The sequence below is a fragment of the Crocodylus porosus genome, unplaced genomic scaffold, assembly GCF_001723895.1.
Source record: "Crocodylus porosus isolate Cpor-Errol unplaced genomic scaffold, CroPor_comp1, whole genome shotgun sequence".
NCBI classification, from domain to species: domain Eukaryota; kingdom Metazoa; phylum Chordata; order Crocodylia; family Crocodylidae; genus Crocodylus; species Crocodylus porosus.
The window spans coordinates 37887949-37903805 of NW_017728910.1; the positions used below are offsets into that span (position 1 = coordinate 37887949).

At 44.0% G+C, this 15857-nt stretch overlaps 1 protein-coding gene across 2 annotated transcripts in view; it reads left to right on the forward strand.

Annotated features, from left to right (window-relative positions):
* The first annotated feature begins 11 nt into the window (after positions 1-11).
* SERPINE2 (serpin family E member 2) overlaps positions 12-15857 on the forward strand; it is a 48420-nt gene continuing 32574 nt past the window's right edge. For both annotated transcript variants that reach the window (XM_019533065.1, XM_019533066.1), the window contains exon 1: positions 12-96. The gene's annotated coding sequence lies outside the window, so the exon portion shown is untranslated. The remainder of the gene's footprint in view (positions 97-15857) is intronic.

Sequence of the window (15857 nt, forward strand, 5' to 3'; positions counted from 1 at the left end):
GGGCGCTGGCCGTGGCTATAAAGGGCGGGCGGGCGGCTACGGCGCGGTTTTTCTGGGCTGAGGGTTTAAGCGCGGCGGAGGCGGCCCGGAGCTGAGGTGAGCGCGGGAGTGGGGACGGGCGCTAGGGAGGCCCCGTGCCGGGGCGCGGGGGAGCGCGGCCGCCCCGCTCTGAGTTCCCCGGCGGGGCGGGGGCAGCCCTAGTGTCGACGGGGAACCCGCGGTGCCGGGAGCCGAGTCGCTGGGCGCTATCCCGCTGCCGCCGGGAGGGCGGGGCGGCCTCTCCTTTGTGCCCGGCCTCGTCCTGCCCTGCCCTGCTCTGCTCTGCTCTCCGCGGACTGGGCGGCATGCTTGGGGCGAGCTCGGTCCCCGCGGCTCCCGGCGCTGCCACAAGCGGAGGTCCCTACGCCCCCGCGCCTTGGGGGTCCCGCACTTGCTCTGGGTGCTGCTTCCCGCGGGTCCCGTGGGCGCCCTGGGCGGCTCTAGGGCGGCTTTTCTCTCCTGCTGTTACTGGCACGGGTCCAGCCTCGCATCACCTCGGCCCCGGACCGCCTGAGGCGCCCGTGCCTCGCCTCGGCCGCGGCTTTGAAAAGAAAGAAAACTTGCTCAGTCCTGGTGCCTTAGTGGCTGCGAGCAGCCCGTGGGTTGCTGGTGCCCTGCTGACAGGCTTGGTGGGATAAGGGCCCCGGCCATCTGCAAGATGGGTGCAGCCCTAACACGTGTGTTTTCCCAACCTCAGGTGGACTCCAAAGGCTGGAGTTAGGTGTCTGGGCACCTCTGATGCATGGGGACAGTTGGGTGCTTCAGAAGGGCAAAGGTGCCTCCCAAAACCTTCATCTGCTTAGAATGAACCAACAAGAAATGTGAAATGCTGGGGCGTGCCCAAAATCCCACCTTCTCCCTCGAATGTAAGCATCTGAGTGGGGGCTTCAGGCTGGTGGTGCTTTTGTCCACTTACCACCCACTCACTGCCTGAAACTCTCCTAAAGAGGCTTGAGCACCTTCTATCTTTCTTTGAAAGAACTGACCCATGAGGAGTTAGTGTAGTGGTTTTCAACCTTTTGTCATTTGCAGACCCCTAAAAATTTTTGAATGGAAGTGCAGACCCCTTTGAATTGTAAGTGTGGGTGTTCATATATTTGGGATCATAGTCATCTTTTGCAGATCCCTTAAACATCATTTGCAGCCCCCCAGGCATCCATGGATCACAGGTTGAAAACCACTGGCCTAACGTTTTTAGCATTCACCCAGGGAGAGAAGATGTTCCACAGCTTCCTCAGCCTGAGAGGGTTGAAACTGACATCTCCCTCCCTTCGCAGGCATGCTCTGTTGAAAAGTGAGATGTGCAGTACCTGCTAAATAATTTGATGGTTTACAGTAAAAGGACTGCCTGGCTGCAGGGCGGGGGCCTGGAAGTGCTTTCTTCCAGGATCCCATCTTTATCCAATGTTCATTTGATGTAAAACTCATGACAAGTGTTTGGAACAATGACCGTAACATAGCTTTGCCCTTCCCAGATGACTTTCTGAACCACTGGATTACAGTCATGCTCATTGCCCCATCGATCTTGCATTGTTTTCTGTAATTTTATTAATATTGTGTCATTTAACGGAATTGACATACTGAATCCATGAGAGCCCAATCCTAAATTCTGAACTCTAAAGAACTTGGTCATGTGTTTACTACCATCCAGTTGCACAAATTGTTATGCAAAAAATAGGACCATAAATAAGCTGTAGTATGCTTACAAAAAAACTACACAAACAACAAAAAACCCTTTTAGTTGATTAAAACCCTTTCTAGTCTTAATTTGAGAGTGTCTCAATTATAGTACTACCAGTGGTTTCATTTGGTGGGGGGCAGTATATAACAGTTACCTTTCAGACTAGGCCTCCTGCTGAAATAGTAGTACTGGTACTAGGATCAAATTCCTGTTGAAACAAATATGTGCATTAGTGTTGTTACTTTTCTCAATGCATGGATTTGGAAATAATTCAGTGTGATGCTTCTAGCTTGTTAAAATGGGCTACTTTCAAGTTGGAGATCTCAAAACTGTAAATTCTCTGTAACTGTTTATTGCTCTACTGTCCTGACACTTTAAGAAGACTTGCATTATGTTTCTAAAAATGTTCATGAAGAATCCCAAGCAATTAATTCTCTCCATGGTTCTGGGATTTTTTTCCCTTTTGTCAGCCCTCTGTGTTCTTGTAAGTTGTCACTGGCTCCTCCAAAAGTGTGCATTTTAGTGTAGTGACTACTCCCAAGAGGTAAGTTGCTATACGCAGCAGTGGAGTGTTGCATTTGGGGGAGGGTGGAAAAATCTGGAGGCATATGTTGCTGATCCAGAACATAATTGCATACTTTTTTTTTGAACTAACAAGTGAATCTTTTAAGCACAGAAAATAAGGAACAATATAAAATAGGAGCGCAAGGTGACTGAATAAATGAATTCAGTGCATGGAAAATTTGAAAATTAAAGGTCAAGACTTTTTGGTATTGATGAAAGAGTGAGAAATGGGGAGCAACAACAGTTATTTGTAGAAGTTAGCTGTGGTTGTTAATTTTAAGCAAAGCTTACAAGTCAAAACTGAGTAGGTGGCTAGGCAACCTTGGTGATAATCTTTTAAGATGCTGTAAAAGGGGATTGTCAATATCTGTTGGGGTCTTCTGGTGCTTGGTTATTTGTTGTCAATGTATGTAAGCACTATTAAAAAGAATTCTCTTCATTGAAATTGGAGACCTTAGTAGTCAGTACAGATAGCTGCTGAGTTGTTTCCTGTACTCATCAGGGATGGGGGAAAAGGAGCACGGGGGCAAAGTCCCTCCCATGTCTCCCTCCACCTGCAGTGGCTGCTCTTCTGCTTTGTTCCTGGTCTCGGGGAGCAGCAGGACAAACCCTTGCCTGCTTCTCACTCCAAGGACTGTGGTATGAGAAGGAGAAAGGGGACATCAACAGCACTGTTCCCTTTGCTTGGCTGTTGGTGCAGGGAGCCAAGGGGACAGTGCGGTGGGGAAAAGCCCCCACATGCTCAATATATTTGGGATTCTAGTGGGAGGAGCAGATAGGGTCTTTGTCCTGATACCCCAGGGAGAGCCTGCTTAAGCTTGGCTCTGTGCTGGGTGGCTTCCCCATGCCCCCAGTTCAGTCAAGTGGTGCCGTGGCTTTTCCTAGCCCAGTCTCCCCTCCTTGCCCCTCCCCCATCTGGCCCCGGCCACTCGGGCAGAGCATGGATGAGGCAGAGTGGGACTTGCAGTGAACAGGTCTGCTCCTAGTATTTGGAAACCAAGGAGGGGAAGCTATAGCTATTCTCTCAGTTGAAAATAAGCCTCTGTACATAGTAATTGTTAGAGGTCATGTAAACATAACTTAGAAAGTGAAAAGGTAAGTATTTGCTGAGTTCATTCTATCCTTAACCAGTTTATTAATACAAGTCAGATCCAGTTGTGTGTACTTTGTGATTGGACTGAAGGTACATGTTCATTTTGAAGTTTATCACTGAAAGAACAGTTTGTAGAGGGTGCAGGCTTGATTGGAACAAATTTTGCTACAGCTAAAACATGCAGTATCTTGTTTAGAAGTATCTAGTCACAAACTTGAAATTAGTATACTTCAACAGATTTAAAAAGCTTGTCTCATTGGAGGCTTTCTTCTTGGAGTATAGTCTAGACAATCTTAATGGTCTGATTACAAGCATGCATAAACATTCTTTATTATACAAGTTTGCAGTTTATTAAGGAAACATTCAAATGCAACCAGAAAGGATTTATTTTGTTAATAGACTACTATACTGGACTAGGCACTGGCAGAATTCAGTGTCCAAGACTTATTTGATGAGGAAAAAGGTGAAATAGATTCATCCTCTCTGTAGTCTTTAAAGTGCTGTAGATGGTTCTTTTCACAAACTATAAATCCATGAATAAGTCTACAGCAAATATTATCAGACTAATTTAAAATTATATCTAACAATAATCTAGTTTGGCCAACTTATATGCACCATCAACCAATTTTAAACAAACAAGTTGAAAATTGTGCTATTAGGAATTATGCATAGAATGCATTTTCTTTTGACTTTGAGGGGGAAAGTCATTTGGAAGAACCTACCATTCTTAAATACTAGCATACCGAATGTTTTAATACTGCAAGGTGGGGAGAGAATTTTGTTATAGAAATAAGTTTACAGAAATAATTCTCTTATTTCCAGAATAGTGTGAATTTGTTCCAGGTGTGAAATATATGTGGACAAGTAGAAGTCCCCTTATATGTTCAAGCACACCCTCTACTGGTTGAAACTGTTATACTAGGAAAGAAAAAAAGACAATTGATTACAAACTAGGTGTAAATTTCTACCTTTAAAAATTGGTAAATAAATTCTTATCTTCATGAAAAAGTACATAGGCTTAGACCTTTTAAAATTATTGTCAAGTGGGGAGTGTGTAGTAATTTCTGGGAGACAAGTGCTTTTTGCAATCCACATTGCAAAATAGTGCGTCTGCAAGTCAGTCACACTAGCGTTGCAAAAGTTGATTGTCTGGGGCAAGTTAGTTGCTCATCAGAAATAAGATGTTAAATGAGAATACCACTCATTTTCTTTTTGTATCTAGACTGGTAATTGTTTTGTACTGATTTCACAAGGCTGAAGTATAGAATTCAGTAGTGTGGAAGGTGAAGTAGAAGATGAAAGACTGAGTGGATGTATTTAGTTTATTCGCTTTTTATTATTAAAACAAAATAAGCAGGACTGAATAAGAAGGATCAGGAGAACTACAGACCTGTCAGCCTCACTTCAGTCCAAGGAATCAATTTCTAAGCACTTGAAGGAAAAGGTGATGAGGAACAGGCAGCGTGGATTCACCATGGGCAAGTCATGCCTAACCAACCTGATTGCCTTCTGTGATGAGATGACTGGCTCTAACTAGTGGATGTGGTGTACCTTGATTTTAGCAATCCTTTTGCTATGGTCTCCCACAACACTCTCATAAGCAAGCTAAGGAAGTGTGGTTTGGATTAATTGACTGAACAGTTGATTGAACATGATGATCCAGCCAGTTTTCTAAGAGGAGTAATCAATGGCTCATTGTCTAGTTGGCAGCCTGTATCAAGTGAAGTGCCCCAGGGGTAGGTTCTGTGCTTTTTGTTCAGTGTCTTCATCAGTCACCTGCAGGATGGGATGGAGTGCACCCTCAGCACGTTTGTGGATGACACCAAGCTGGGGCGAGTAGTAGATATGGTGGAGGGTAGGACTAGGATTCGGAGATCTCAACAAATTGAAGGTTTGTACCAAAAGAAATATCATGAGGTTCAATAAGGCCAAGTGCAAATTCCTGAACTGAGGATGGAACAATTCCATGCACCAGTACAGACTGAGGACTGACTGACTACACAGCAACAATGCAGAAAAGGACCTGAAGGTTACAGTGGACAGACAATAAGCTGAACATGAACCTACAGCATGACCTTATTGCAAAGAAGGTTAACAGCATGCTGGGCTGCCTTAGTAGGGGTATTGCCAGAAGATCAAGGGAAGTGATTATTCCCCTCTATTTGGCGCTGGGGTGGCAATGTCTGAAGTACTACGTCCAATTTTGGGGGGGCCCCACCACAAAAAGGCTAGGGACAAATTGGAGTGAGTCCAGCGGAAGGCAGTGAATATGGTCAGAAGGCTGTGGCACATTTCTTATGAGTAGGCTTGGCAGAACTCTATTTTTATTTTTTAATCATTCTGGCCACCGAAATAAATGCTTAAAAATAAACATCAATTTCAGTTTTTATCGGTTTAAGTTTTCAGGACTGTGCAAAATTAGGGTTGTGGGGAATAGACAACTTATTATTGACAGTATACTGTGTTTATAAAAATCACATGCCAAAATATAAAAAGTATATATTCATAAATCATCCCTGCTTTAAATCACTCTTTTCATTCATCAGGAAGGAGCTTGGTGGGCAGGGACTAAAATAGGCTCTGCGGTCCCAGAGCTCTGGGAACATGGGGAGAGATGGGACCCCTGAGAACTAGAGCCTGAAAGGCCTTCCCCCCCCCCCCCCCCGGTCTTTGGGTAGGGGTTTATTTAAGTATCTGGTTATCTTCCTCCAGCCTGCTTCCTGCACCCAGAGCAGCTAATTGCTTAATTTATGAGTCATGCCAGAAGTGCATCTAATTGCTAAACTGACCAGTCAGTGATTAGGCCACCCATTGTTTTCCTGTAGCTCCTCTAGCTCTTTCTCCACTGTCCTGTAAGGCAGTGGTTCTCAACTTTTTTGGTACTAGGGCTGTTTTGTAAACATTGATGGCCAGTCTTGACCCTGTGCCCCTCACATGTGGCTCACTATGCTCCTCCCCTCCCAGCCTCCCTGGTGTGGGGGGCTGGAACTCTGCCAGCCTGCCAGGGAAGAGCCACGGTCTGCCACATTTTTCTCCTTTAAAAAAGAATCCATTTTTAAAGTTTGTTCACAACCTTTTTATATACTGTTGCAACCCACTTTTGGGTCATGACCCATGGGTTGAGAAATGTTGCTGTAAGAGATGAGGGATCATTGTTAGAGTCTCCCTTCTGTAAATTTTGATCATTACTGATGGAAATATTTTTTTCTTGTCTGTCTGAGTGTGAGGTAAACTGGCTGCTTATCAATGTTTATTAGTACAAACAGAATCCTGCCAGAGTTACTTCTGAGGAGAAGCTGAAGGAACTGGTTTTATATAGTATGGAGAAGAGAGGACTGAGTGGGGATTTAATAGCAATCTTCAGCTACCTGATGAGGGGGTTACAAAGAGGATGAAGCCTAGACTGTTCTCAGTGGTGGCAGATGACAGAACAAGGAGCAATGGTCTCAAGTTGCAACAAGGGAAGTTTTGATTAGATATTAGAAAAAAACTTCCTTACTAGGAAGGTTGTAAGGCACTGAAACAAGCTACGCAGAGAAGTTGTGGAATCTCCATCCTTAGAGATTTTTAAGACCTGGGTAGACAAAGCTTTGGCTGGGATGATCTAACTCTAACTTTCTATGATTCTGACACTGGTGCAATGAAGTGAAGAGAGTCTACAAAAGGATAGTCTAAGTGATTCTTTAGTTGGATTTAGAAGACGATTTTTCCTTTATAAGCCTGGGCCTTGATGTAAATATTCTGCAAAAGCTCTTCTCTGTTTTGAAGATCCTTTGTTTAGCTCTCTGAAAAGTAGAGCACAGAATGATCTTATAAATTGATTTGCAGCAGTATTTATTTATTAGAAACTATCTGTGCTTCTCATCTGCTGTCCATGGTCTGAAAGTTTACAACCATCTCTTAGCCTGTGCTTTTGTGGAATATAAGGAGCAAGCTATCCTGTGTCCTGGCTTAAATCTGTTCCCTGGTAGTGCCAAGGGAGAGGTCAGGGGTGCATCTTATCTGCACAGGGATGTGGAGTGAAAGGATGTTAGGGAAAGCTTATGTAGGATGATGTGCTAACATTTTGTCATATAAAAACGTGACTTTCCATATTTAAATCTTGATGAGTCTGAAACGCCAAGCTACTGCCACTTGTTCTCAACATGTCGTTTTTGGAATGCCATCAGGGACAACAGACCTGATTAGGTTCTGAAGGGGAAATCTATCATTACCTCCCCCCTCTTCCTCCCCTCTCCTCTTCTTCTCCCCTCCCTCTCCACACCAAAAAAGTGCTATTGTATGTTGTGCTCAGGACGGACTAGATGAAATAACAAAAATCTTCACTTTGCATAGCAAAAACCTCCCTTCTTAGGTGATAGCACTAACAAATGATGTACCAGTATTCAGGGGAAACTCGGGGAAATTTATGGTTTTGTGTATTCGCTGTGGCAAGCTGCATACCTGAACTAGGTTACTGTGCTTCAGAAATTTGTTGAACATATAACATTGACCTTGGCAGCCAGGCTCTTCCCCTTGAGACTTTTTGGTCCATTAATTACGCTTGGTCCTCACTTATGAGCATATACAAAATCAGGGTTCATGTAACCTAGTTCAAAATCCATGTATAACAAATTGTAAATATGTCCTAATGAATGTTTATTCAGCCTTGTCCACAGAAGGCTAAGCAGAAACCTCACCTGACTTTGTCTTCACTAGCCTGGCTGCATCTGGAAGGGGGTGGAAGGCTCTGGATAGGTTCTCAATGCTGTAACACTGGTGTCTGTAAAAACTGATCTGCACAATGAAAAGAAGAGAGGAGATTTATGCAGTTTCATCTTTTTATGACAGATGAAGTAGATGTGCAAGATGTTGGGTGGATTTGCTTTTATAGTGGGAATTCAGGTCTTGCCCTTCTGAAATATGGGGAACTGAATTGATTAAAAGGAAAATTAAATTTATTCACATTTTTAAAAGAAAGTGATCAGTTTGTGTGTAGTGCTTTTAACTACCAAAGCTTGGAAACTTTGTCAGAAAGCATCTTTAAATATCCAAGAAAGGACTCTTGATTTCATGCCTCTGATTCTTCACTGAGGACAAGCTGGAGTTTTGACAGTTAACCACAGTTTGCTTGGTTTGGTTTTTAAAAGCAAGGGAGCGAGTACGTTTCAGACAGGTTCTACAGACTAACAAAACAAAGCGTGCATATACAATTTTCTGTTTTCCTTTACAGGTCATCTTAAAACCTTGAGTTCTCTAAAAGTAAGTTAGCTAGCTAATCTCTATTCCTATCATGCCAGTAGTATTTGTGACAGCTGTACAATCTTTTGGGACTCTGCTGTTGGAACGTATTGCTTTAGTGAAGCTTGAAATACAGTTCAGAAACTGCCATAGTCTCTCTAGAGACAAATGTTTGAGGCTTCTTTTGAATGTAAAAGAGTGCCTACCAGTGAAGTTATTCTGGCTGTAAACTAGTGGTATTGAGAGCAGAATTTGACTCTTATTATGTCTGTCAACTTGCTATTATGGAGAGTTTTACAGAATGGTAATTTGCCAGACTTTTTCATATCAGAATTGAACATTTGAATTGTTTACATTGTACACAAAATATTGTATTCTTGGCCTAATAGCTAAGCTTCAGGACTTTTAAAAATTTACTAATGATTAGGATCCTTCGTAGTGAATGACTGTAAAGGGTATATATGCAAAGCACTCTTAATTTATTTCTAATCAGATCTATTTTAACAAGTAGATGAAAGCTGACTTAAAACTCTTGCTGGCATACCTTTATGGCCACAGGTGTCACTTGATAAAAACTTGATAAAGATCATATTGCAGTTACAAATGCTGTCTTTATCTTGTGTTTCATGTGTCCTAGTCCTGGACACTGATAAGTTTGTACAAAGGTGAACTCTGCTTCTGTACAGAATATAACAAAGTTGTTCCAGGTGCTGTTTGACTTGGAAGCCAACTGCACCCTGTCCTGCAGCCAACCGTACCCTGTCCTGCATCAACAGGGGCATCACTAACAGGTCCAGAGAGGTCTTGCTCCCCATCTATGCGGCGCTGGTCAGGCTGCAGCTGGAGTACCGTGTCCTGTTCTGGGTACTGCACTTCAAGAGGGACGTGAAGAACCTGGAGAGGGTCCAGAGGAGGGCCACTCATATGGTTGAGGGCCTCTGTGGCCAGCCCTATGAGGAGAGGCTGAGGTACCTGAATCTCTTCAGTCTCTGCAAGAGGAGACTGGGGTGGGATCTTGTGGCTGCCTACAACTTTATCAGGGACGAGCAGCAGGGACTTGGGGAAAGTCTGTTCACCAGGGCCCCCCTTGGAGTCACCAGGAACAATGGCCACAAGGTGAGGGAGGATAGGTTTAGGTTAGATATTAGGAAGAACTACTTCACTGTAAGGGTGGCCAGAGCCTGGAACAGGCTTCCCAGAGAGGTGGTGCTCTCACCTTCCCTGGAAATCTTCAAGAGGAGACTGGATAGGCACCTGGCTGGGGTCTTATGACCCCTGCCACCCCCAGTGCTCCTTCCTGCCCATGGCAGGGGGTTGGACTAGATGATCTGTCTAGGTCCCTTCTGACTCATTGATTCTATGATTCTGTGAAGTTATTTTTGTAGAATAAAACTCTCTCTTAGTTTTTCAAAACTGTATGAAGCTAGTTCTGTAAGTATGGTCTGAATCCTTAAAGATAATAAGATGTTGATGGAATATAATATGAAGGATGGGATAGCTTGCAGCATCTTAAGTAGGAAAAATTATGTACTCTATAATTTAAATTTCCTCTTAGATCAGTCAAGCCTTGGTCTGGTACCAGGTCCAGACTTCTCATTCACAGCAGTAGTCTTTTGAACTCACAGCATCTTCCAGCCAGTTTAACTAATTTGGCTTTGCAGCTTGTCAAAGAAATGGACACCTCCCCCTCCTATAAAATGTGGAAACTAAAAACTTGAAAGACATCACAGTGGGAAGCCTATAGCAGAGGTCAGATTAGGACGCAAGTTTTCTTCTCTCTGAGATCAAAATATCTCTCTTAACCCTAAGATGTAGAATTGTGGCAAAAAAATCTTGTAGGCTTAGTACCCCAATGTCTGCAATTAAATGTAATTTCATAATTTAAATTATTTATATAAAAATATGGATAACTTCATACTTTCTGGCATATAATGGTCAAATCTAGCACTGTTGGATTATTCACTCAATGTCTTTAACTTGTATAATATTTGGTGTTCAGTGGAAAAATACTTTCTCCAGAAGATTTTTTTCTTAATCCTAACTGGTTTTTTGTTTGGTGGAGGGCATTACAGAGGAAGAAGGGTGTTAAAAAATCAGAATAGATGGAGAGATTAGAAATTATATTCTTTTCCTTTCATGGCCAGTTAGGTATATTAAATCCAGAGTGATACAATACCTACTTGTCTGAACTTCCTTCCCAAGTTATTCCCATTCCTTTTATGTTTTAATCAATCCGTATTCTAATCAGTTTATGGTGCCATGTAAATACCTTAGTTGTAGAAGTTCTCAATCTTTAATGTAACATTACAAAAATGTCTTACTTCAGGCCACACAAGAAATCTGATGGATCAATGTTCTGAACCAGTTTGCCAGATTCCAGGTATCTGGATTCTTGTTCTACTAGGATGATCCCAAATCACGTGCTGTAGCTTTGCTGTAGAGCCCAGGAACGTTACTGCATGGTGACTGTTTATATTATTTTAAAAATCTGCAACTTCAAATTATTACAGACAGGCTGACTACTTCATGTTTTCTTTATGCCCCCAAACTATTCATAGTGTTATAGAAATGCTTGTGAATAACAAACATGGTTTGTTTAAAGGGACCATATTATGTTTAAAAATACAACTTAAGTGTGTGTTTCTATTTACATTATTGAAAACCGTGGGTAGCATAAATGAAAAAAATGTGAAATACTACTTCCCCATTTCTATTTTTAATGTACAATTAATTTTATGTGGGTTGGGTCTCCCTGTTGAATGGGACTCCCATGAGGACACCTTCCCTCCACCAGTTTAAAGATGCATTTTAAACACGGCAATACATGATGGTCTTATACTACTAGTGGGGAGGGATGGAGGAATTCAAGGGCATGCATACTAAAAGAAATTACTTTTTTTTTTTTTAATGATATAAATTCAAGTTGGCAGTATTTACACGTAAATGAAGAAGCCAGATGTGGTATGTAATATATCTTTGTGTGTTTGTATAGCTGACACTTGCTGTATTCAGTTTCACTTGCAGAGTTATCTCTGAAATACTTGTTCTCTGGGTAGTCATGCAGCGTAAGAAAAAAAAAATTTAAAGTATAGTTTATGTATAACTTATTAATTGTTTGATACTGGGGAGTTTTGTGTTTGTCAGACTGCAAGTTTATTTTCATTTTGGGAGCTTTTTTGTTGTCTTTCTACCTCTGTGCTGAACTGAAAGTACATGGGGTAATGATGATCCTGAGTAAAAATGGAGAGAAGTTAAAAATGGATGGTTTCAATTGGCATGCAACAGTTATCCTAGTCCAGGACAAACCACTTTTTCAAGTGAGACCTGCAGGTGGGAGATATCTGAGCAATAGTTCATCTGTTGGGCGTCTGAGGAGGGTGTGTGGTGTGGGTGTGTATGGGGAGGGGTTTGTGGCAGGATGTGAGGGTGTGTGTGCGGGGGGTTGTGTGTATGTGGGATGTTGTGGGAGGAAGGTGTGGGTGTGGGGGCGGGGGGTGGCCCTTCATGGTACAGCAGCAGGCGGGGTACTTGGGTCTTAGGTGCCAGGACATGGCTGCAGCCAATACTGCACATCGCAGCAAGGTGCGCAGCCTCCCCCAGGCTGCCTGTATTGCTGGTGTAGTCCCTGCACTCGCACAGCAGGGAGGGAAGCCCCATGTTCTGGAGCCAGGTGCCTTCTCTTCTGGGGCTGCGCAGCATAGGACAGAAGCCCTGCAGGTGGAGCCCATTGCCTTCCCTACCGGGGCTGTACTGTAGGGGAGGGAAGTCCCAGGTGCACTCCCCAGGAGTGGGGGAGAGGGTGGAAGGCAGGCAGCTCCAGCCTGTGGGGCTTTTGTCCGGTGCTGTGCAGCCTCAGCAGGGAAGGCACCTGGCTCCAGCATGTGCCTCCCTGCTGTGCTAGTGCATGGGCTGCACAGGAGTGACAGGGAGCACTAGCAATAGACAGCTGGGGGGAGGCTACACCCCTTGCCCTGATGTGCAACACTGGCCAGAGCTCTGCTTTGTTGGGACCCTGCTCCCTGAGAGGCCTGCTTGCTGCTGCTACTACCTGTCAGGGCTGTGCGCTATAGGAGAAGCATAGGGGAGGGTCCTTACACTCCCCCATCCTCCCTCACACCCACATGCTGCCCAACCCAGCACAATTTGTTGGGGGGTCCCGTGGGCCGGACAGAAGTGCTTGGTGGGCTGTATTTTGTCTGCCCTTGCCATAGAGCCAGACAGTGTCATATGTAGCAGTGAGGTCTGCCAGGACAGCATCAACCTTTTCCCTAGCCTCAAAGCTCTCTTCAGTGTCTTGAGTAAGGAGAGTTACATGCTCCAATGTTGTCCTGTGTCTGAAACCAGCCTGCTTCTTACGCAGCTGTGGATCAATTATGTGGTAGATTTGGGCATGAATGAGGGATTCCAGTAGCTTGTATAGAATGCACAGAAGGGAGATTGGTTTATAGCTCTTTCCATCCAATGGGCTTATTAAGGATGGAATCAGGAAGGCCAAAATGCAACTGGAGTTGCAGATAGCAAGGGACTTGAAGGGTGACAGGAAGAGTTTCTACAAGTATGTCAGCAACAAGAGAAAGGTCAGAGGAAGTGTGCAGAAAAGGCTGAAGTACTCAATGCCATTTTCACCTCAGTCTTCACAGGTAAGGTCAGCTCCCAAACTACTACACCTGACAGCATGGTTTGGGGAGCAGGTGAGCAGTCACCTGTGGCAAAAGAGCAGGTTAGGGACTATTTAGAAGCTAGACGTGTACAAGTCAATGGGGCCTGATGGGAAGCACCTGAAGGTGTTGGTTGATGTGCTTGCAGAACCAGTGGCCATCATCTTTGAAAATTCATGGCAACTGGGAGGGGTCCTGTACAATTGAAAAAGGGCAAATATAATGCACGTTTTTAAGAAAAAAGGAAGGAGGAGAATCCAGGGAACTACAGACCAATAGTCATGATATTACTCAACTTTAGCAAGGCTTTTGATGTGGTCTCCCACAACTGTCTTGCAAGCAAGCTAAGGAAGTGCAGGTTGGATGAATGGGACTGTAAGGTAGATAGAAAACTGGCTGGAGCATTGGGTGGGGAGGAGGATAGTAGTCCATAGCTTGAAATCTAGGTGGCAGCCAGTATCAAGTGGAGTGCCCCAGGGGTTGGTCCTGGGACCAGTTTTGTTCAATATCAACAACATGGAAGATAGCATAGAGTGCACCCTCAGCAAGTTTGCGGATGACCCCAGGCTGGGGGAAATAGTAGATACGCTGGAGGGTAGGGCTAGGATTCAGACGGATCTCAACAGATTGGGGTTTTGTACCAAAAGAAATGTCATGAGGTGTTCAGTAAGGACAAGTGCAAAGTCTTGAACTGTGGAAAGAACAATCCTATGCACCAGGACTCTCTAATAAGCCTCAAACAAGCAGCAAAGCTGCCTCATGCTGTGTTGTCCCTTTCTCCCCCAACGCTCCTTCCAGAAACAGAAGTGGATGAGAGGGTGATGGTTGGGGATTTGACAAGAAGGGCTACACAACAACTATGCTGCCTGCTTGAGACTAATTTGAGAGCCGTAATGAAGAGGAGCATGTTCATGGCGCCCAGCCCTTCCTAGGCTGGCTGTTCAGCAGGCATGCGGAAGAGTTTCATGAGGCAGCAGAACCTGGTTGAGAAGCACTAAGGTAAGCTGAAGCAGTATCAACAGTGGTTCTGAGCCAGGGATGAAAAAAGTGGTAGTGGGGTTCTCTGACCCTGAAAACACTGAGAACCATTAGAGTAGAGACTGGTCTTTCTACTCTGTAGGAACAACCATGGTCTGCAGTGCATCCAGCCTTTCAGACAAATATTTGTGCATGTTAAATCTTGCAGGAAAGATCATCAGTTATACAAAAAAATAAAACTGGTTCTTTACTTTCAGCACTATAAGCTTTTATAAAAATATTTAATTGGAAGTAAAGTATTTGGTATGCCGATGCAGCCTGTATTACAACTAAAATGAATTCTAAAGGGTAAGGTGCTAGCACAGATGTCACTGCATGAGCTTTGCTATTCCAGAAGGGTTCTAATTAACTGTGATATAGACTGAGCACCCAAGACTGCCATGTCAAGTCCCCGTCTGCTAGGCCATGTGCTCTATCATTTCCTGGTTCTCGGTAGGATGCAGCAGGATGGCTTTCTTTTTTCTCCTTTGATACTTCTGGTATAATCCCTGGTCACCAGTTCTCGTATCATGTTCCCCTCAAAAAGGGAGCCAGATGATCCAAATACTTTAGGCCTTCAAGGCTGACCTCAAAATGCCCTTATAGTTTGTGTGCTCAGAATTCACAATTGGAGGCAAAAGCCTTCTGTTTTATAATTACCCGGACATCAGGTTCCCTTGAAGAGAATCTTGGTGCCCAGGGACCTTGCATAACGTTCTGAAATAGGTTCCTTTTTCGAGAGAGATTTTGAGAAAGAATAAAAAATCTTAAATGCATTTCTCTGTCACTGAAGCATTCTTTTATGATGGTTGTCTAGGATGAATCCTTTCCCTGTAGCTTATGGATTTTTTTTGACCGGGGGGGCGGTGCTTTTCAGCTCAGCTTGCTTTCTCTGACCGGGATTAATTCTACAACTAAACTGCTTTTTCCTGAACTACAAAAGTCTATTACTTCCATCTCCTTTCCCAAACAGCCTCCATGGTTGTGGGGGAGTCCTGTGTAAGATGTGTGGAGGTTTTGTTTTTGTTTGTTTATCTTTTCATTTTGGGGGTTGTTTGTATTTTTGTTTGTTTTTAACACTCCTTTTGTTGCCTATGTCCCTTAAACCCATTCCCTGCCGGGTATGTAAAGGTGGGAAGCTTCTGTCTCTCACAGCTCAGAAATGTTCTGGGGCTAAAGGGCTTTAAGCTGGTGATGAGAGAGAGAGAGAGAGAGAGGCATCAGTCCCAGATTCCCATATACAGGGGTAGGGCATGTGAAATGCTGGCTGCAGTCTGTAATTGGTAGTCTGAAACCATTCCTTTGACCTCCATGGCTAGGGACAGACATTACACACAAACTGACTTAAGTGATCAGAATATGGTTTAAACCTGTAACAGAACATAAGTTCAGTACACATAAGCCTGTTTCAAAATAGCTGTGTCGGGGAAAACCGAAGGATCGGGCCCCAAGGTCACGGTGGGCCGGGGTGGCAATTAGATACGGACAGGTGGGATTAGCAGCGTAGAGTCTGGAGTTAGGGACTCGGAGCGGATTTAGAAAAACAGGTGAATTTATTTGACTTACGCTTCAGGCGTAGGCAGAA